The sequence below is a fragment of the Natator depressus genome, chromosome 7 (assembly GCF_965152275.1).
Source record: "Natator depressus isolate rNatDep1 chromosome 7, rNatDep2.hap1, whole genome shotgun sequence".
NCBI lineage: Eukaryota > Metazoa > Chordata > Testudines > Cheloniidae > Natator > Natator depressus.
The window spans coordinates 94,377,773-94,400,472 of record NC_134240.1 but is presented as its reverse complement, the minus strand read 5'-3'; the positions used below and the strand labels follow the sequence as shown (position 1 = coordinate 94,400,472).

At 43.7% G+C, this 22,700-nt stretch overlaps 1 protein-coding gene across 3 annotated transcripts in view; it reads right to left on the bottom strand.

Annotated features, from left to right (window-relative positions):
• LOC141991668 (heparan sulfate glucosamine 3-O-sulfotransferase 1-like) overlaps nucleotides 1-21,679 on the bottom strand; it is a 125,300-nt gene extending 103,621 nt beyond the window's left edge. For all 3 annotated transcript variants that reach the window (XR_012640425.1, XR_012640426.1, XM_074960005.1), the window contains exon 1: nucleotides 21,178-21,679. The gene's annotated coding sequence lies outside the window, so the exon portion shown is untranslated. The remainder of the gene's footprint in view (nucleotides 1-21,177) is intronic.
• Nucleotides 21,680-22,700: the final 1,021 nt, after the last annotated feature.

Genomic DNA, 22,700 nt, shown 5'->3' with positions numbered 1-22,700 from the left:
GTTATATAGGGCTACATTTATATAGGGCTAATTTTGGGCTCCCAACTTGAGATACCTTAAAAGAGACCTGAGTTGCAGAGGGCCAGTCCAGGCCCCTTTAAGGTGGCAGTTGGCACCCCAAAACTGAAGCATCCAAAAAATCAGTAGTCACTTCGGAAAATGTAGGCCAAGAGGTTTAAATCTTGTTCTATTCCAGTGGCAATACTGTCAGGCAATCCAAATAATTAGTCTGACCTTTCTTTGACAGGTCTCACTTCTCACACTGCTTTTCCAAACATCCAGTTCTACTTTTGTCAAGTCTTTCCCGAAAGTCATTTTTAAATTAATTGGTCTGTAAAAGAAGTAGACCTAGGCCCAGATCCATAAAAAGACACTTAATTCCCACTTCAGGCACAACGGAGATCCTCCAAATTCCTGCCTGGTTGCCCCCTAAATCTGGAGGAGCCTTAAGTCCCTCGGCACCTAAATTTTGGCCAGTGAAGTCCCTTATGTGCCTATGTTTCTGCTGCTGCCACTGGGCACACAATGTCTCAGTCTAGGCACCTAAGCATCTCTCTGTCACCTAAGCCCCAACAGGATCTTCAAACCAAGTGAAGATAGGTGTTCCAGCTCCTATCTCTCCTGCAGGGCCCAGTCTGGTAAGCGTTCTCAAAGCATGCCTAACTCCACATAAAATGGCTGGGGGAGAGGATGGGGAAGAGAGACAGTAGGCTTCCTTATTTGAACATGGATCTCCCACTTCTCAGGTGGGTGCCCTAACCACTGGCTCTGGGATAGTCCAATGTAGATCTCCCTCAATCTCTCCTGCTGAAGCTCTTCCACTGTGGATAAATAATTACATACGCATTGGGCCAGGCAGAGATAGTGAGAATAACCCTGTAGCCCAGTAGTCAGGGCAGTCACCTGGGGGTAGAACACCCTTCTTCTCAGGCTGAAGAGGGAACTGAACCAGTGTCTCCCACAGCCTGGCTGAGTGCCCTAACAAGAGGGTTGAAGGTTAGAAGGACTTCTCCTTCCTCCACCATTTTGCATGGAGTTAAGTGTGGAACCACTTGAGTTCTTGCAAGAAATGGCTTAGGTGCCTGGCTCCTGAAGATGTTTCCCTGCTGTGGATCCCAACTGGAGATAGATGCCTCCCTCCAGCCTAGGTTTAGTCACCTAACTCACAGAGGGAGGGGGCAGGGGTGGCTTAGGATACCCTCCTTTCCTCAGCATCTGCTATTGGCTAGCTTTTGTGACCACTCTTCCTACACTCTAGTTTTTGTGGATCCCTTTCATAAGCACATCTCTCCCACCACCCCATGTGTTATATAGGGAGCCTAGACCCCTTAGGGTTTGTGGATTCTACCAGGTGGTTAGGTGCCCAAAAGTTAGGTATCGCAACACTGAGCGTTGCAACGCCTGAATACCTTTTGCCCATCTGCCTCCCCACCATATCCAGCAAGTCCACTGAAAATGGACAAGAAACTACCTTCTTTGTTTGCTTTTCACTGTGTGTGCGCATCTTCTGGAATGGCCTGCAATACCAGTAGTTTTGTACTTTGGAGTCTCCTGACAGAAGAGTGGAAAAGCCTATGGTGGTGTTTTCAACAAATTACTGCAGGAACATATTGATTTTATAGTTTAAAATTGTCCTTATTCGGTTGAAAAACCCAGGTGGAATTAAACTGCGAAATGAGAGCTGGAAGCAATCCAACAACCAGATTTTTAAAAGGTATTTAGCAGCCTATTTATAAGATTATTATAAAGTCAGAAGGGACTACTGTCATAATCAAGACTGACCTCCCGTATAACGCAAGCTGGGCGACTGGAAGATAGTGAAGGATGACAACAGGGAATCAAAAGAAGAAATGGACAGTAAAGCGTCGAGAGAAATAGAAAAGCAAGGGAAACAAAGCACAAATAGGAGTCAAGTGACTAAAGAAATAAGGACCAAAAAAAAAAAAAAAAGCTGTGACAGTGTGTAAAGTACACCAAAATGGTGAGCTGGAAAAAAGTGCAACTATAAACAACAGAAAAACAGCAAACAAGCAGGAAAGAAAAACAGGTCTTAGAAATATGCCAAAACAATACAACTGTACAATATTATGATTAACTTATTACACTGAACATTCTCCCTCAATATATTTACACTATGCAACATCTACTAAAATGTAACTACATATTTAAATGCATGGGAATTAAACAAAAGTATTATATTTAAACTACTAAATCATCCCTCCTCTCCTGTAAAGAGCAGAACTGGAAGTTCTGAAATCATTATTCTATTCCTGGTTCTGCCATAAATTCCAGTGTGAAGTTGGTCAACTCACTTAAAGGTGATTGTAAAGGTTTAAAAAAAAAAAAAATTGGGCCTCTCTCCCCCTTTTTTGCTTCTTTTTTTCTGATTTATAAAGACAGCCTGAGCTTTCCCCAATCCCTATTCTCTTACTTTAGAAAAAGGAGAGTCAAGTCTGATCTTCCTTGGTTTTTCTTGTGGGATCATAGTGAGGTCTGAAAACATGTTTATTAAGAGCTCTAACAACATAGCTGAAGATATGCACGTGTTGAATCTTTAACAGACTTCCTTTTATTCAACATCAATCACTGAAGAGCTAGACAGGTGTTTAGCTCCCTCTCCTCCCACACACCATAACAGTTTAAAACAGTTGAAAACTGCCTCTTTTTCTTCAATTAATTAACTATCAGCTCTCTTCCTAACATGATGTCACTATTGCACTTGTTCTCCAATCATCAAGTCCAGTTTACTGGCCTCAACAAGACTTGAATTTCTAATGTAACAAAAACAAAAAACCCAAGCCCTAGCAGAAATTAAAAATAAATTTAATAACAAAACAAACCCCCAGCCATCTTTATCCATCGCAAAGCAGCAAAAAGGACAAGCACAGGTTTTTCCTATGCAGGTCACCTTCAATCTCAGCACTATCCTTTTCCCCATCTATAAATTAGAGAGGATATTTGTTTTTCTCTCAGAGTGATGTGAGGCTTAACTAATCAACATTTGCAAAGCACTTTGTGTTTCTATAGTACTTTCCATGTAGAAGTCACAAAGTATTAGTTTATTATTTAGTCTCTTCTTTTCTGAAACTGGATTTCATATTTAAAACTTTCAATAGCAGCATCCAAACCTTTTGAGAGTGAGTCTACACAGAGACAATATCCATATGATATTATTACCCTCCACACTCCTTCCAACCCATCGCAGGGTGCCTTCTTATATGTATTTCTTTAGGCGCTGAAAATCTGAAGCTCCCATTCCATTAGCTCTACCTCATTATGCATATGCATTATAATTCAGCCTTAATACACTGTACGTGGTCACATACAATACTTGACCCTAAAGGACCCCTGCTTACTTCACTGTCTGGATAGTGAATAAAGCAAGGGTTGTTTAGTAGAGAGGCCCACAACCACGTGTTGAACAATAAAGATAAAAGTACTGAACAGCTGCCACATTCATTGCGAATAGGGCACTATACTTGGGTTCGGTTACCTGTCTTGTCTGCCATCTGCTGTGAGACCTTGCACAGCTTGCTTCCCGTCTGTAAAATGGGAGTTCCTAAAGCATTTTTTAAAAATCTACATATGAAGCATGCTATATAAGAGCCAACTATTTATTATAATTATTATATATGCACAACAATGGAGGTAGGAGTCCTGTGGGAAAATATAGTATGTAGCAGTGAAGTTAAAGACTGCATCATCATATCAAGATACCAGGGTTTGTGTGGACAAACTTAAATCTGGCATTTCCTGCCTATTTTTTATTGTCTTTGAAATCTAACTGTTCTTTTTATATAGGTTTCTGTATGGAACTGATTTGTGTGTGGAATACTTTATAAAGAGAGGAAAATCATCTCTGAAAGAAATAACCGTTCTTAGAACTTAAATAGTGTTTGATATACTTATCCTCCCAACATCCCTGTGATGGAAGGCAGACTGATAATCCCCATTTTACAGATGAGGACAAGCCCTTTTGGCGCTCTATAAAACCACAAAACAAGTTGATAGCAGAGCAGGCACTAGGAACTCATGAGCTCAGATTCCCAGTCTCTGATTTTTCATGCACACAATAGGGGAAAAAAAAATCATCAGTAGGTACAAATGAGTGGATTAGAAGAATGTATTTTTGGTACTGGAATGTCAATAGATTATCTGAACACTAAGATGTAATATAGAATATGATCTTACATTTTAGAAACACAACAACAAGTATACTGGAAGGGGGAGACACAACACTGTATTTTTCCTTGTTTGGGGAGGGGGTAAAAATGCTTTTACTGCATTTCCTTCTAGTGCAAGCCAGCACTAATCCAAATATCTCCCAGTGGGCAAAACAAAGCCACGTTAGGTATTTGTGTATCCCCATTGGCTTTCACTTGATTAAAGGAAACTGCTTCATTATAGAAGCAAAGTAGAACAATTCCTTGGAGTATTAAAGCACAATTTTCTATGTGTATTACCATGCAAGGATGAAAAAAAGATGCAATACTCTTTTCTAAATACCTGGGCATCAGGATTGGATTTTTATTGATATTTTGATGAGATTTAGAATGCCTGGCTATTCATCTAGCAGAGATTCACATTACAAGCAAAATTCTATAAAAACAGAACTATAGTCTTCCTCCCCATCCTTTTTCCTCAAGTGAAAAAAAAATTTAGTTTGAAAATTTCTATTTTGTATCACTGACATATTGTTTGAACTATCATTATTTTACAGAGTCTACAAAGCAGGAGCTCATGAGAAGATGTCTCTATTAACTTTCTTGAGCTATATTCAACTTCTATAATTTGATTAAAAGGTGGAGAGGAAAGGGAGTTGGAAACACAGTGAAAACTCAGACCTCTGGCCTGTTATCCTGACTCAATTTCTTGTTTTCTGCTGGATACACACCTGGGTCTAACTTTAAGATCCAGAAACTTAGAGCTACCATGAGGATGCAGTAGAGTATGAAAATAATAAGCCTTTTCTTTTTCTTCATTCTCCAGTGCACTTGTCAGTTTCTGAACTTAGAAAACCCTAGAAGTGCACAGGAGGCTATACATTGCAGAGAGACTTCATTAATTGTAGTATCCCAGGGAACAACAACAACAAAAAGTTACAGCTAGAAAATATCAGTGATGCACAGGTTATCAAAACTAGTGCCAAAACAGAAGCCTCAGCATTTAATAATGTGGTGCAAACCCAAAGCAGTAAAAATGGAATTCTGTAAATATAAATGAATATATAAGAAAATCAAGTAACAAGATTTAAAATTATTTTTCTTCTATTCCATCTTTGTGGAGTCTGGAAAAAGGACGAAAAGTCAGGTCAATCCTGCAGAGGTTCAAGCACTCTGGCTTGATCCAGGAAAGAACTTAAACACATGCTTAGATTTAAGGATGACAGTAGTCTCACTGGTTTCACAGTAGCAGCCGTGTTAGTCTGTATTCGCAAAAACAAAAGGAGGACTTGTGGCACCTTAGAGACTAACCAATTTATTTGAGCATAAGCTTTCATGAGCATCCGATGAAGTGAGCTGTAGCTCACGAAAGCTTATGCTCAAATAAATTGGTTAGTCTCTAAGGTGCCACAAGTACTCCTTTTCTTTTAGTAGTCTCACTGAAGACTATGGAGTCTTTCCAATGGCTTCACTGGGCACTGGATAGAAAGAGATGGCAGCCTGTGACGGGGTTCGACTCACCACCGCAGGCGCCTCCTGCCGGTCGCCCCAGGAATTAGCTCTCAACCGCTGCAGAGCGCCCTCAACGCGTGGTGTCGGGCCCATCATTTGCTCTGCTGCCCTGGGACCTGCGTTGCTCCCTGCTTGGACAGTCCTCGTCTGCTTCAGGACACTTCCCGCTGGCAGTGCCCACCGCTTCAGTCTCACCCCCTTCCGAGGGGCTGGGAGGGGGAGGTGTTGTTAAGAGCAATCCTTCTGTCTGCACCTGCCTCGATGGCCAACCGCAACCCTATAGTCTAGCCCCTTACCTCAGGGGCCAGTTGCAGTCTGTCTCGGCCCCTCTCCTCAATGGCCAGGTGCAGTGCAGAGGAGGAAAGGTGGGGGGACGACCCAGGCCTGCCCGCTACTCTGGGCCCTGACCCAGGGACCCTCCTTTAGTGGCAGCCTCTCTCAGCCCTTCTTCCTTCCCCTCTTGCCTGCTCAGTTTCCCTGGACCACTTCCCCTTTGGCCCTATGCACCTTCCTAACCCTTTGCATCAGGGCCGCAGCCTGGCAGGCAATGGGCAGGAGCCCCTATCTGCTCCCCCAAGCCTGCCCAGCACTGCTCTGTCCAAGGTGCTGCTCCTTTCATCAGGAGCAAGTCCATCTCCCTTGCTGGCCAGGGAGTGACTGCCTTCTCCCTAGCTGGGCAGCCTTTATATAGGACCTAGCCCGGTCCTGATTGGCTCCTGGTCTGCACAGCCTCTCTGGCCTGGTTCACCCCTTTTTCTCAGTGGGTGGGGCTCTCCCCACCACACAGCCACATCAGAATTAAAGGCTGCAAATGAGTTTCCATTTTAAGTGTGACATTGGCTCCCCCATACCATGCCCAAATCAAAAGGCAAATTTTTATATTTTTTCAATGTAAACCTGTAGACCTTTTCCTTGCAGAGTTGGACCTTCAATATGTCAACTGAACAAAAGAGGGGCTTGTCAATAGAAAAATAAATTGATGTTAAATTGGACAAGCTGTTTGTAAATTAAGAAACATTTAAAAAAAATTGGCATTCAGCATAGACAACAAACTCTAACCTTTGTTCACCAACTCTTAGCTTGTGAACACAGTGTGGGAGACAATGAAATTTAAGTTTATTGGACTCATCTAATACTTGGGTAGGAGAGGAGGAGAATAAGGAAAGGAATACCAAATCACACTGCTAGCCCCATCATCCCCTGTCATGCAGACCTCCTCAATTGCTCACTTCCTAAGGAAGGCTGCAGAAGCTGTGCCTTTGGAAAGGTTGGAAAATGAGGATGAGGATGAAAACAGATCAGGGCCATTTTCATAGAGAGAAGGAGGTTGTCATCAAAGTGGGAGAGATCATGGATAAGGGGAGTATGAGAGGCAGAGCCTACCAACCAAATCCATCATCATTGGGTGGCAGGAATGGGGACATCAAGCCTAACTTTAAAGGTCCCAGGTCTAAAAATTGTTGGCCTTAAACTGTCCATCTGTAAAACAAATATAATATCTACATGCTTTGCAGGGATGTTAAGATTATTGATGTTTGCAAAGTTCTTTGAACACAGAAAGCACTATATATAAATGCTAAGTTATTATGACAGGGAACATAACTAGTCCAATTTCTCTCAGCCTCAGAGAGTAAATATTTCTTCAGCTCTGCTCAGAGAATTCTGATTGCCTTAAACTTTAGGCACTCAACTTTGAAAAACTGACTGTATTTTTCAGTTTTGCTATTAAATAAGATCTACACAGCTTCCTAGCTTCCATTTTTTTTTATACTTTATAAAGTGCTTTGGGATATCACGACTGGGCAGTAGTAATACCTGCCATTTCAGTTACACACTCTGCAAAGTTCAATTACAAACCAAAGCTGTATAAAAAATATTTTTGGGTCTACAGCTTTCCATGGTTGGTCTCATGCCAGAAGGAAATGGTGTTAGTTTGTGTTTTATTTAAAGTTGGAGGAAAGATTTTTTATTTATTTATTTATTTCAAAAAAGGAGCTAAACACTAAGATGAAAAAAGACTTTTTTGATACCCAAATAGTATAAAGAGGATATACAAATAAATCCTGCCCACCCTCCAAAGTTAACTAGTGGTTAACCTCCACGAATAAAACCTTTTGGCTAAATTTGGTGATGGGGAATTAAAAGAAATTAAATAATCAAAAAATCATAACTGAGCACACTTTGTAGTTATCCACTAAAATTTTTGCAGAGTGCAATGGCTCTCCACCCCTTTGTGATACCAGTGAAGAAGGAACTGGATGCTCTCCCTTCTTAGCTTAATCAGTTGCCCAGCCAAGACAGAGGCTCCTGATCGCAAGCTGCTGGGACAATTCACAACAGAGAAATTGCAAACGTCTCATTAAAACATATGGTCATTCCCTCTTATTGGCAGTCTCTGCACACTACTAGCCTTGAGGGTTTATTTTATGCCACCTTTGTTGCCCACCCTACTCACATCCCAATTATAACTACATTTAAACAAGATGTTGTTAGTTTAAGAAAGCAAGAAGAGAAACAGACTAAAAACCAAAGTCATTTACTCTTACCAGTGTTTACCAAAGTCATTTACTCTCAAACTATGAGAAGATGCATCCAGGTTTGGAGGGGAAAAAAAATAAATCAAGAAAAAGTCCAAAGATTGGAAATTGTATTGCTATATGATTAGCAGTGTTTCAGCTCATAGCTGTTTCTTGTAGCTAACAGCCTCTCAGTCATTCTCCCAAAATTCTGTGTGTCTCTGCCTTTTAGAGAGGGCCTGACTGACATACAGAGAAAGCCCTTTATTTTTTTCGATAAGGCACCTCATATATGGGCACCCTAAAGGATGTGAATTGTGAGTTGATGGGCCTTAGGCAGCACTACAATATATTCATACAGAGATTACACAGACTGAGAAATACTATACCAAATTATAAACTTCAAGTACATAGATCTTCAGACCTCCATAAACCCATGTCTTCAAATCAGGGGCAAGAAAAAAAAATCGTGGATGTGAGAAAATTGTGGATCCCATCAATTTATGATTTCTCAGCATTTTGCAAGATTCTGCAAAATGTTAAGTTTTCATTTTAGTGATATGCTCCCCCCTGCCCATCCATTGTAAAGGTACAGCTCTCCATTTGGAAATAGATGCACTGCTGGCCTGATAACCAACCTTGCAGACATCTGTCTCCAACCAAGCAATAGTCAAGATATCGAAACAGATTTCCTGGCACACAGCAATCTGGCCCTTCAACCAGGTTACCCAGTGCATGGAGTATCATCGCAGCATACATGCCACCCTCCCATGGTGTAGTGCCAACATAGGTACTCAGATGCTATTCCTGTTCTCTGCTCCTGGCATAGCAGATAAAAGGGGCATGGCCAAAAGAATAGGGGTGTGCATGCCACAGCAGTCATTGGCATTTTCAGTCTCTTGTGGCCATTTGGAACCAAAGTAAATGACAAGAACCTTTAGGCTGTTCTAACATGGTAAAAGAGATAGGCACCTACATACAACTGTATCAAGGAGTCGTTAATGAGTTAAAGTTAATGTGAGCTTTATGTCATCTTTGCACCCACACACCCTGACCTATGCATTGTGCAGTTCATCTATGCCCCAAGATCTGACTCATTAGCTCTTCCCTTCCCACAAGCCATTCACTTCAAAGATCTTTACATTTCATGCCCTCCACTCTAAACATTAAGCCTGGATAGGGTTTCTCCCCCGAAAATGGAAACTACATGCATAAAAACAATACAGATGTAGTATCTATATCATACATTTTACTTCACACAAGTAACATTAACTTTCCCACATCACACATACTGTATGGGCCAGACTGGGATCAGATTATACTCAGGAACATGATGTGGCCATGTGTGTGCAGGCACTCCTGCCTCCCCATGTCCCACTATTGTGTTGCCTGTACAAGGAGGGAGAAGTTTTTTCCATAAGGCAGGACAGCTCCACACGACTCTCCCCACAGAGAAGTGTGTTGAGCAAACACTCTAGTTCCATATGTTTACATTTAACCATCTAAACAAGGGAAATGTTGTATGTGTAAGACAGGGGTGGGCAAACTTTTTGGCCCAAGGACTACATCTGGGTATGGAAATTGTATGGTGGGCTATGAATGCTCAAGAAATTTGGGGTTGGGGTGTGGGGTTGGGGGTGAGGGTTCTGGCTGGGGGTGCAAGCTCTGGGGTGGGGCCATAAATGGGGAGTTCAGGGTGCAGGAGGGAGCTCTGAGCTGGAGCAGAGGGTTGGGGTGCAGGGTGGGGGTAGGGATAAGAGGTTGGGGGTAGGGATAAGAGGTTGGGGATGCAGGAGGATGCTCTGGGCTGGGACAGAGGGGTTCGGAAGTGGGAAGGGGATGAGGGCTGGGACAGGGGCTAGGAGGGTGGGAGAGGGTCAGGAGTACAGGCTGCGGGTGGTGCTTATCTCAAGCAGCTCCCAGAAGCAGCAACATGTCCCCCCTCTGGCTCCAATGTGGAGGTGTGGCCAGGTGCCTCTGTGCCCTGCCCAGTCCGCAGGCACCGCCCCTGCAGCTCTCATTGGCCATGATTCCTGGCCAATGGGAGCTGCGGGGGAGGCACGTGGGACGGGGGAAGCGTGCAGAACCCCCTGGCTGCCCCAACGTATAGGAGCCGGAGAGGGGCATGCCGCTGCTTCCAGGAGCCATGCGGAGCCATGTCATGCATGGAGAGGGGCAAGCCCCGGATCCTGCTCCCCAGCGGGAGCTCAAGGGCCAGATTAAAACATCTGAAGGGCTGGATGCAGCCCCTAGGTCGTAGTTTGCCCACCCCTGGTGTCAGAGTAAGCTAGTGCTGCTTAGGATAAGAATCTGTACATCTTGTCCTGACTTTTCAATGTGTCGTTCACACAGGGTTTTTGTATTGTTCTCTTGATGTTTACATTCTAATGTTAAGCTACTAACAAACCTGTAAGAGTGCAATTCCATGGAGATCATGTTACAATGTCAAGATGAAACAAATCAATACCAGGACAAGTCTTTACAAACCTCATTATGATGTCAACGTGAACTAAAATAAAGGTCAATACACTAATAACTAGACAATGTACTAACCAAACTCAAAACTACATGAAAAATACTAAGTTTGAGAAAAAGATGTTAAATGCATGGACATTTTTATTTGAGTTCCATTTATCCAAGCCTTTATATGACTTATGTTTTCTATTAGTGTTCCCAAATAGAAGGCCTAAATCCTTCTATTTTGTACAGAAGTTAGGCCTTTATTTTTAAAGAAAATAAGTTCTTGACTGTAGAGGTAACCTTCTAAATGTGCACCGAAGGGATAGGATTTTCTTGAGCCCACAGACTAACAGTTCCATACTGTTCATGTAACCCCTTTACATTGAAAGTAACTGGAGACTTTCATTCATAACTTTTTGGGCAGCAGTGAAATGCACAACATGTATGTCAATTTCACTTAGCTAGGGAAAGCTGCAAGCAGCCCTGGAGTTTCTCACACAGGTGAGGAAAACTGACAAAACAGCAACCGAGTGTGCGTGTATGCAGGGCCAGTTCTAAGGGTGGGCAACCAGGTTGGTCACCTTCGGTGCACACTTACAGGGAGTGCTGGACCACTGCGCTGCTTAGCTTTTGGGGGAGCGGAGGGCAGCTGGTTTTGATCAGTTGATTGGCCAGCCCCCTCTCCTCAATTGTGTAGATATTTTTTTTTGCTCGGCCACTCATGGGTGGGGATGCCAAAAATATTTTCCACCATGGCCAACAAAACAGCTAGGGCTGCACCTGTGTGTGAGTGTCACAGAGACCACTTTTGCTCTAGCAGCAACCAAGGGCCTGGGGAAGGAAGAGTAGCAGAAATCTTTCCTCTTTTCCCCTTAACAGTCAGGATACTCAGACAGGGGAGTGAGAGAAGGACAGGTGCCTGGGCTACTAATTTATCCAACATCTACTGGCTAGAGTTTGATACAAAAGATGGCATCCAACACTAATGCCATTCAGGAGCCACTAAAACCATAGGCACCGACACTGTGCGTGCTCTGGGTCTGGAGCACCCATAGGGAAAAAAAAATAGTGGGTGCTCAGCAGCGCCTCGATCAGCTCCTCCCCCTCTCCCCAGCACCCTCTTCCCTCCCCAGCACCTCCCGTGATCAGCCATCCCATGATGTGCAGGAGGCGCTGGGGAGGAGAGGGGAGGAGTGAGTGAGGGGTCGGAGAGGGGGCGGGAAGAGGCAGGGTGAGGGCAAGGCAGGACAAGGCAGGGCCAGGGTGGGGCATTGGGGGAAGGGATAGAGTGGAGGCAGGACCCCAGGTAGAGCAGGGGTCGAGCATCCCGTGGCACATTAGAAAGTCGGCGCCTCTGACCAAAATTACTGACTCCCGTTCTGTCCCTCACAAAAAGCAAACAAAAATAACTCTGACTGTCCATGATGATCACAACCATTCTGCATTAATATCAATGACCACCACAATTTCAGTTTTTACAAATAATAAGCTTATCATGTGAACTTCAAATACTAGCAGTGCCATACCAAATAAGACAAGCAGTCAATCTACTCCAGTATCCTCTCTCTGACAGTGGACAGCACGCTTACATAAGCGGGGGAATAGTCCCGCTATTGTGGGGAACTTTCCTGGCTTCTGCACTACCCCGGTGAAGTGGGCTAGCGAAAGGATCTGAGTCCTCGCTCCCACTTCCTTTACCCAGTGGCCTCCCTGCCCTTGAGGGCTCCCCTTCCACTCTCCTGTCTGGCAGAGTCCTCGTAACCCCAACAAGGCTGGGTCCAGGATTCCTGGTGGGCTCGACTCCCAACCCTGCTGTGGTCACCTAGGACAGGGGCTAGGGTGTCCCCACTCCGGGGTACTCTCTCTCTGCACTGGGCACTTCTCTGACCCACTGACCCACATACACGTTAAAGCAAATGCAAGTTATTTAATCAACAATTAATTTTAAAAAGAATAAGGAAAAATGGGAACGGTTAAAGGAAACACATCACCCCGCTCTGTGGCAGGGAACATCACAAACAGTGTCTCTGGAATGTCAGGGCAGTTCACAGTCTGTTCCTTGTAAGTCCCAGGCCTCCTTCTCAGGCTCTGGCTGTGCTGCAGGGATGCTGTGGGCTGGACACTCGCTCTGGTGGTGGCCACACGCCCTCAGGCTCTAGGTGGCAGGACCCTTCTTCCAGCGTTGCCCCCGCCCTGTCAGGGTTACCAATCCCCCCCACGAGTCTGGCCTGCAGAGCCTCCCTGTGGCTGAGGCGTCTCCCTGTGCTGGGCCCGCTGCCCAGGGCCCCCCTCGGTCTCTTCAGCTGCTCCCTGCACCTCAGCTGCTCCCTGCTCCAGCCCCAGCTGCACCACTCTGTCTCAGCGCTGCTGCTGCTGCTCTGCCTCCAGCTCCCTGGGCTGCTTCTTTGGCCCCTCTGCCTCTGGTTGCTGCAACTCTGCTCCCAGGACAGGTCTGCTCTGCAGGCTGCTTCTGTGACTCTGCTCCCATCACTGACCTGCTTCGTGGGCTGCTTTTCTGGCCCCTCTGGCTCTGGTTGCTGCAGCTCTCCTCCCAGGGCAAGTCTGCTCTCTCTGGGCTGTGCCTCTGGCTTTGGGGCTGCAGCTCTGCTCCCAGGACAGGGTCTGCTCTCTCTGGGCTGCTTTTCTGGTCCCTCTGGATCTGGCACAGCTCTGCTCCCCAGCTCAGCTTGGGCCCCTGCTTTCTCTTTAGCTCAGCCCCACTCTGTCTGACCCAGGCAAATCCAGCTCACACAGAGGACGGGAACTTCCTGGCCTCCTGACTCCCCGATTAGCCTGCTCGCCCTGTCATTGGCCTCTCCCCATTGTTCCTGGGGACTATCAGTCTCGGCGTCCTCGTTTCCCATAGACCCTTCCCCTTTTAGTACTGGGAGCTAGCTAACCAAAACACCCCCACTGAATGTTAGTAAGGGTTCAACAGTCCCCTTACACTTATTCAGATTCTTAATTTTTAAATTTTTATTAAGTTAGAAAATGGTGATTGATGCATTTCTCACTAGCGATTTGTGTCAAGCTCTTTTTGGATGAAAACTTGAATTCAACTAAAAGTGCACAAAACCAGCATTTTAAAAAATATTAGTTAAATAAAACTACAGTAAATATGCTGGATACATAAGAAAAAAGGTTTACCAAAAAATGCTTTGCATTTAAATCTAACTGATTGATTAAACAAAGGAAGAATTACCTGTAGGTTAGTGAACTGAATTGATTGTTTTCAGCCACCATTGTCCTTCAAAACTATAACAGGGTTCAAAAAGAACTAGATAAGTTCATGGAGGATAGGTCCATCAATGGTTATTAGGCAACATGGTCAGGAATGCACCACCATGCTCTGAACATCCCTAGCCTCTATTTGTAAGAAACTGGGAGTGGACAACAGGGGATGGATCACTTGTTGATTGCCTGTTCTGTACATTCCCTTTGAAGCACTTGGCATTGGTCACAGGATTCTGGGCTAGACGGATCATTGGTCTAACCTAGTATGACCGTTCTTATGTTCAAAATTTTAGAACTTGTAGATCTCAGCCTCTCACATGTAGTTTTCATTCATGGATAGGAAGAAGAAAACAAGCTTTCCTGCATTTTCAACTCTCACTTGGCTTCTTAACTATGAATGAACTAGTCATTGAACTGAACTAGTTGAATAAACGGAAGAAAATGGTCTCTCTGCACCTTGCAGAAAATGCTACTGCTGTTGACAATTGATGATAAGTTTAGGCCTTAACATAGGCTACCATAATTTCAAGTTTAATTTTAAAAAAGAAACCTATATTTAATATAAATGTAAATAATTTTTTTAATTTGTAAATTTTTTATCCTCCCTAATATTTGTTTCTGTAACTATGGATACTCCTTTTACTACTGAAAACATCAAGTCCTACCCTCAGTGGGTACATCTACACTCTGATTAAAAAAAACAAACCCATGGCGCTGAGCCTCAGAGTCCAGGTCAGCTAACTTGGCTCACAGGGCTCTGGCTGTGGGGCTATAAAATTGCAGCATAGACATTCGGGCTTTGCCTGGAGCCCGGACTCTAAGACCCCACAAGGGGGGAGGGTCTCAGAGCCTGTGCTCCAATCCAAGGCCAAATGTCTATGCTGAAATTTCATAGCTCCGCAGCCCAAGCCCCGCAAGCCCAAGTCAACTGACCCAGGCCAGCCATGGGTCTTTTATTACAGTGTAGACATCCCACAAGATGCCACTGGGTAATACATTTCATAAGCTACTTGTGCATTGTGTGAAAAAGCATTTGCTGTTATAGTTTTCAGTTTGCCCTTTCAGTTTCATTGAATCCTCCGTTGTTCTTGTGTACGAAGAATAATTTTGTGTTATCTGTAAACTTTGCCATCTCACTGCTGACCACCTTTCACAAAACATTAATAAATATATGGGATAAGACCAATCCTGGTACAGAATCTTGTAAGCACCCCACCGTTTACCTTTAGCATGATGAAAACTGACTTCTTATTCCTATTCTTTGTTTTCTGCCTGTTACCAGTTTCTGATCCATGATAGTATTTTACCTCTGCCTCACGACTACTTTGTTTCTTTAGTAGCTTCTCACGAGTGACTTTGTCAAAGGCGTTTTTAAAAAGTCCAAACAAATATCAACTGGTTCTTTTTTAGCCACTATTTTATTGATCTGTTCAACGAATTCTAACAGATTACTAAGGGACAATTTTCTTTTCCAGAAGCCATGCTTGTTAATTGCTATAATATCATGATTTTCTAGGTATCATTCTATTTTTAATTATTGTTTCAGCCCATTTACCAGGTACAAATGTAAGGCTTACTGGGCTGTAATTTCCCAGAGCTCCCAATGTAGTATCCTGTATAGTAGCAGATTTTCATGACAGACTGTTTTTTGCTAGAAGCTCAACTACTTCATTTTCAGGGCCTGTCCCTGTCAGTTTATAAAAAACAGAGTGTTGTCTCATGGTTTTTGTCAGTCTTAGGAGAATTGTCACCTGAAGTAGCCACTGGCCAGCTGAGCTGGTAAAACAGATAACAGGATGTGCCAGTACATAAGCACCTCCAGGACCACCCCAACTCTGACATAAGTCATGCTGCCCTCCTGCCCCCAGGAAGCCTCACAACAAGCAACCTCTTCACGATAATCCTCCCCCACTCAAAGGTACGGTCTACACGAGGAAGGCTTTGCTGGTATCACTATCTACACTGGACAGAGTTTGCTGGAATAAACCTACTAGCAAACCCTCCTAGTGGAGACATAGCTTATACTGACAAAGTTCTTTCACTGGAAAAGCTTATACCAGTTCCCAAATGAAATAAGCTACACCAGCTAACAGACTTTGCCAGTACAACTCCATTTATACTAGGGCTTATGCTGGCATAGGTCTGTCAGGTAGGGATGGGTGTTGTTGTTTTTTGCACACTCTTAACCAACATGCCAGCAAAACATTTAAGTGTAGACCTGGCTGAATGGACATAAGTTGTACTGGCACAAACTGGTAAAACTGCACTTATACTAGGACTTTTGCAGACACAGATATGTCAGTAAAAAACAAACATATTGTATCCTTAACCAAAACAGCTATACTGGTAAAAGTTTCTAATGTAAACAAGGCCAGAGTCAGATCCATGTAAAGTGCAAGACTCTGGACACTCTGCAAATGGTAAGCCTATGAGCAGTGCAGCCGCACTAACACATGCAGGCAACCACTGATGAAAAAACTGTGGGCTGATGTTAGAATATAAGAACAGCCATACTGGGTCAGCCCAAAGGTCCATCTAGCTCAGGATCCTGTCTTCCAACAGTGGCCAATGCCAGGTGTTCCTGCTTCTCCTCACAGCCTCTGGGCCAAAGGTGAGCACAGAGGGTGTAGTATGATGGTGGCAAAAGGAAGAAGGGAGTAAGAGGGACTGATCAGAGCAGGTCAAAATCTTTCATTCCAAATTTTTTTAAATGAAAAATGGCTTTTTCATCAACTCGGAAATTTGCTTTCAATTAATTTTTGGGCCCAAAATTAACAAGCTATTTGGGGTTTTCAATTAAAATCTGAAAACTTTTGAAGAAAAATCTTGATAAAAAGCAAAATTTTCATCAATTTTTTCATAGGGACAAAATGTATTTCCCAGTCAGCTCTAACATGACTAGTGAATGTGATAGAGGGAGTGAATGTGTAGAGGGAGAAGAAGGAGAAACGAGAGTGAACGAGGGTATTCCACCTGCATCTTTGGGTGCCTAACTTTAGGCACACAAGTTTGAAATATCTGAATTATGTAACTTGACAAAGGCCATAGATAGAGTCAGTGCCTGGCCTGGGATTAGTCCCTTGCTCTCAGTCCTTTGATTAGACCACATCGGCTTTCATACTACCAAGTTGCCCTTCCCTGTGGTCACAGGTCATGCAGGGTGCTCAGCAGAGACACTGACTCAGGCCCAGGCAGCTAGCTACTAGGGAGCTTGTGGTGGCTCTAGTTCTTCAGCAATAGTTTACATGACACTAATTACAACCATAAACTTGGTATGCAGTCTTCATCACCACTCTAACTCCTCTTCCCCACACAAAAATACACCAACCCACAACCCCAAAGACCTGGAGTTATGCTTTTTTCTGGACACCAAATCCTAAACCTGGATGATTGTTAATAACCCATGAAGTTTAGGAAAAGATCAGCTCCAAGCTTTAACCCCTAGTGATTGGTTCACATCCTTTTACATTTTCAAGGCTATCTTTGCATGGAAGAAGACTAGAAACTTACTCTTTTCTTCAAATTAAGAGATTCAAGCAGAGACTAGGAATTTTACCAAACAGACTGATGGCCTGGAATGGTATTGCCTCTCGTACAGGCTCATAAGAAAATTCCCATTCCACACTCATCAGCTACTGAACTACTACAAGTTTGTAATTTCCTATGTCTTTGTGTGAGCCATCCGATTCTCAGTGTGGTTTTATTTCCCTAGATTACTGTCACCCACTGCTAGCCTGTAACTGACCATCCCTATGACTCCACTCTCAAAGACTATGGAACTCTTTCCAGTTTTGCTGAAGTGAACAGCTTGTTTTGAACCCTGAAACCACCACCATTTTTTGAAGCACAAGTTGAAGAGACATGTTCAAGAAAAGTGACAATGTATAAAACAAGAATAACGACTGGATACTGAATTGCTCATGCACACAGCCCTATGCTGTCAGCATTGCACTCTCTAGCCTTATGCTGCCATCTCAATATTTCATAGCAACCACTCTTAAAATGTATGGCTGCAGCTGATGCCCAGGTAATATTCCTCTGGTATCTCCAGACATTCTGTTAAACAGTTTTATGATGCTAAGAGAATACCATGCGATTGAAAAACAAGCTAAGGAGGGCATGCTCACATTACCACAGATATGGACCAGTTGTCAAATAGTGAACTATGGGTCATTTATAGCACACTGAGTAAATGCTGTGGTCAGACAACTCTGCTCGGCCGTGCTCCTTTTAAACCAGGTGTCACCAAGAGGCATGGAACACTACACTTCTAAGAAAATGCTCAACCTGTTGCAGCAGCTGAAAAACCAAATAGGACTGTCACTTACTCAAGTCACTGAGCCCTGGATTCATTGCATCAACCAACAGTGTCAACAGAGTCTGAGGAGTAAAGCATGATGAGTGTACATGCACGTTCTTTCCTTGCTGCTGGCTGACCAGTGACTTCCCATTCTGATTAAAATGGAAGCAAATGATTTCCAACATAATTTGATCCAGGCTTCAGTGGCCAAACATATATTACACTTCAGCCTTAGACGGATACTAAGCTCAGACTGCGATGGTGGCTCTGGTATCATCTTTCTTTTTCAGAGCTTCCATGCCACGTGCAGCGACGTACTCAGGCAGAACACCAGCCAGAGTGACAGCAAGAGGACTTACTAAAAGTAGCAATAGATCATGTCCCTGCCACCTCAGACTACTACTTTCTCTTATCAATCTATACAGGTTCAGGGCACGCCATTCAAATTCAATCGGCTTCTAGATCAGTGAAAAATGATTATTGCTAAATATTTTTTCTTTTAAAAAGTCAAACACATAAGGAAAGACATTTTGATCGATCCAAAAATAAAAAAAAGTTAACTATGGTGCTAACCTCCCCATTCCCACCACCCCTACCCCCCAACAAAATATCCAAAAGGTTATTCTCGGAGTTGCTCACCACTCAGTGTATACTTTGAACACACTGGCTGTTCAAAGTATACACTGGATGGTCCAGTGTTACTGACAGTTCTGAACATGCCATTGATAGTGATAGCAGAATCATATTTGACAAACACTATGCTTTTAAAGAAAAACAACTGCCCTCCAGTTGCCATTGCAGATATTCAAGCCAACTAAGAAGCCAATAAAGAAGACCCCATTGTTTACAGTGGTTTGACCTGTAGTTTCCTTATTTCATGCACATCTATACTTGATTCCCCACCTTTTTGATTGGCTTATTGACAAACTTAAAAAAAAAACCCACAGCTGTATATTTGATGAACTATCTGCTGTGCTTTGTCAATCCTTGAATGACTGGGTTTGACAGAAAAACCACAACTCACAAATATAATTTCCTCCTCAATATTTTCTTTTTATATTTTGTCCTTTTTATACATCTTGGTTGTTTGTTTTTGACTCCTTCATGCTTTAGTTGTAGTGCTGAATACTGATGAGACAATTAGTGCAACCATTTTTGTTTTTAAGACTAGATGTGTCCAGTAGTAAGATCACTTGTGATCATATTTGTTACTTCTGACATACCTGGCCTTATCAAATATTTTAATAGGAGCCTCCCTTTCACTAATTGACAACAATCTCTCTTCATTAAACCTGCAAGTTATGAAAGTTCAAACCAGATACACCACTGCTGTTATAACAACAGCACCCCTCATTTTCTTCAGTCATTGTGCCTCAAATAAAGGAAGATTGTTATGTTTTGCAAGTTGACTTGAATTACTATTTGTCTTTTTAGTATGGACATCAGTATTTTTGCACAATTGGAAGAACAAAACTTTTGCAGTTTTTGCAACTTTTACTGTTTTCTGCCATAAGATTTACATATAGGAATGACCATTATTAAAAATATTATAGATTGTTAATATTAACCAAATATAAATATTATTTGCATATGTACAGACACAAACCATCTGTTTAAATCTGCAAGTATGACTAATAAAATATAGGCAGCTTAACTGATGTCACAACAAAAAAATCTAAATTTTTATCTTAAAGATACTATAACATGAAACAAACGATTTTCTAGAACTATATCAGTCTATAATCAAATTGCCTAATTAGTGAACCAATATTAGCCATATTGATAAGAAATTCCTATAAATAGCAGTCATGTGCAATCGCTTTTTAAAAAAGAAAAAATATATATTGGCTAATCTCATCTATTCTCATGAACCAAAAACTATTTAAAAGTGTTTCACTTGGAGAAGTAGTCAAAAATTTACAGAGAATGAAGTACTACAATTTAAAAAGGATGATTCAGAGGATCAAGGCAGTCTATATACATTTGGCATAGATTTTCTTTTTTTAAAGAGAAAGAGAAAGTGAATCATTATTCTAGTAGCTGCAGCTTTTCCAGTCGTTTTCAGCCATGATATAAATTGGAAAATGTGATTTTGCATGCCTATACTCCAGAATTTTGACAGTGAAATTTAACATAGCCCAATAATTCTCATTTTATCATAGACAGGTGTCAAAATAAAAGGATGCATTTAAGTCTAAAACATAATCCTTATATTAGTCACCCACTTTTGAGACTGAGAAATATCAGTTTAACAATTTACCCAATATTATGTACTCTAAAAGGATTACTTGTATTTGTATCAGAACAAGACAAGAGTGCTCTCTTCAGAATTACAATAAATAAATGCAGTTTAGCTTTAAATGAAATGAGGTACTTTGGATCTGACCTGACTTTAAATGGTCCCTGTCTTTTCCTAGTGGAAAATTTAAATTCAGCACTTGGATTCATAATTCCACAGATCTCAAACACATAATCTAAGGCAACCGCTTTACATGATTTATAGTTGTTCTCTAGATTCAAATGACAAATCTCGATGAAGCAGGTGCAATGGGGTGTGGTTCCCCCCCGAGATAATTTCCTAGTACTGTATGTAAATTAGCAAGTCTTCATTACTCTGGTGTAACCAGGGCATTATGAATGTACTGGCTGTATTTAATATTTCATATCTTTTCAAGTGACCTGGAAGTCCGGAGGTTTAAGTCACAATGTTTTTGACAGCATCAGTAGCTGTAAAAGTAGGACTGAATCATGCACAGTTATGCAGGAGGTGCCGATTCTTAACTATTGAAAGGATTAAGGACATTAGGCTACTTGCCTGTCTGTTTACTACTCTTCCTGGGCTACCAAGGGACCGCTAACAATAAAAGCAGCTGTTACTCATGCACAACCTTACGCTGCCCTCCCCCCAAACCCAGCCCTGTTTCCTGGCTGCTGCTGGAAACAGGGAGTAAGCCGGTCCCTGGCTTCTACGGCGAGTCCTCACTCTCGTTACCTCCTCCGGAGCCATAGAGAGCGACGCTTCCTCAGCGTCCAGGTTTGCCAGGCTGGCAGCAGAGCAGGCTCGGCGCCGGAGCAGGTGCTGGAGGGAGCAGGGGGCAGGCGCCCGCGCTCTTCACCCCACAGTGCTGCGGCCGGAGCCGGTGGCCCCGTCCGCTCCAGATAAATGCAGGACCAGCAGCAGCCCCATCATGATTAATTTATCAGCGCGGGTGACCGGAGCGGGAGACGCGGCGCGAGCGGAGCGGAGCAGGGGCTGGGCAGGCGGCTCGCACGGTCACTCCGAAGTTGCTGAAGGGACGCATGGGTTCCCGGCCAGCCAGGCACCGAGCGGGGGGCGGCGCTCAGCGCGGAGCTGGCTCCCCGCCGGCTCCGAGAGAGGGGAGGAGCCTGGGCAGGTGACTAGACGCCCACTGTCGGAGCGAGCCGGCTCCTCCTTCCCCTGCCTCGGGAGGTACCGCTCCCGCTCCGGGCTGGGCTCGGGCGGGCTGCTGGCGCTGCCCTGCCCGCTTGCGGGGACTGCCGAGGCGCTGGGAGTGAGGGGGGGGGGAGCGCTCAGCCCCCGGGCAGGGAGGCGGTAGCGCTGGGGCATCCAGCGCAGTACCTGAGCCCCTGCTCCTGCAAAGCCGGGCTAGACCGCGGGGCCGTAGTTCGGGCTCGCCCGTGGAGAGGGACTCCGGTGGGCAGGGCGCTGCAGAGGGGCCGCCTGAGCCGGTTCCAGCAGCTTGCTCGCTTGAATGGTGAGGTTTGGAGCTGTTGGACCAAACCCGCAGGAAAGCCTGGAGCCAATCGTGTCTCGCGGCCAAAGCCTCTGGGAAAACCCCCACTGACTTCAATGGCACCACCCATGGTTAGTCCTCTGCCACTCAGGGTGCCTTGCTTGCTGCCGAATAAAGAGACAGGCCCTTGTCCCAAGAAACTTACAAACGAGGGTCCTAATCCTGCAACGGCAGTAATGGGGCTCCAGGTGGGTACAGGGCTCTCCCCAGGATGTGCGGAATCAGACCCTAAAGACAAGTTGCCCCTTGGTTACATCAAGTGGCTGGGGAGCAACAGGGTTACACTGGTAACTGACGAGAATATAGCCCACATCATGCCAAATGAGGACAAAGTCTGAAGAAAGAGAACAAAAGACGAGGAAAAGGGAAAACTGCTCTTAGAGGAATTTAATTTATATGGCACAGTGTTGTTTTGTGTTTTCTTTTTCTGCTGTAGATTTTTAGGTGCTGGCTACATTCAAAGGAATAAGCACTAGCTCTTCCACAGCTGAGATTGGATGTGCTTAAAGCAGCTGGTGGTGTTTCATACTTGACTGAATGAATTTAGTCTACAAGTTCGGCACCGTAATACTTCAGAGGACAATTGCCTTTTCTTTGTTTTATATTAATTTTTGCAGAAGAAAGATTTTCAAATTCTCCCTTTCTGAAATGTTACCATTTTCCTCACGTTTGGGATTGCTGTAATTCTAACCCCTAATCTTCCAATAAACTCAGGCAAAAGCAGTTATGACCTTTTATG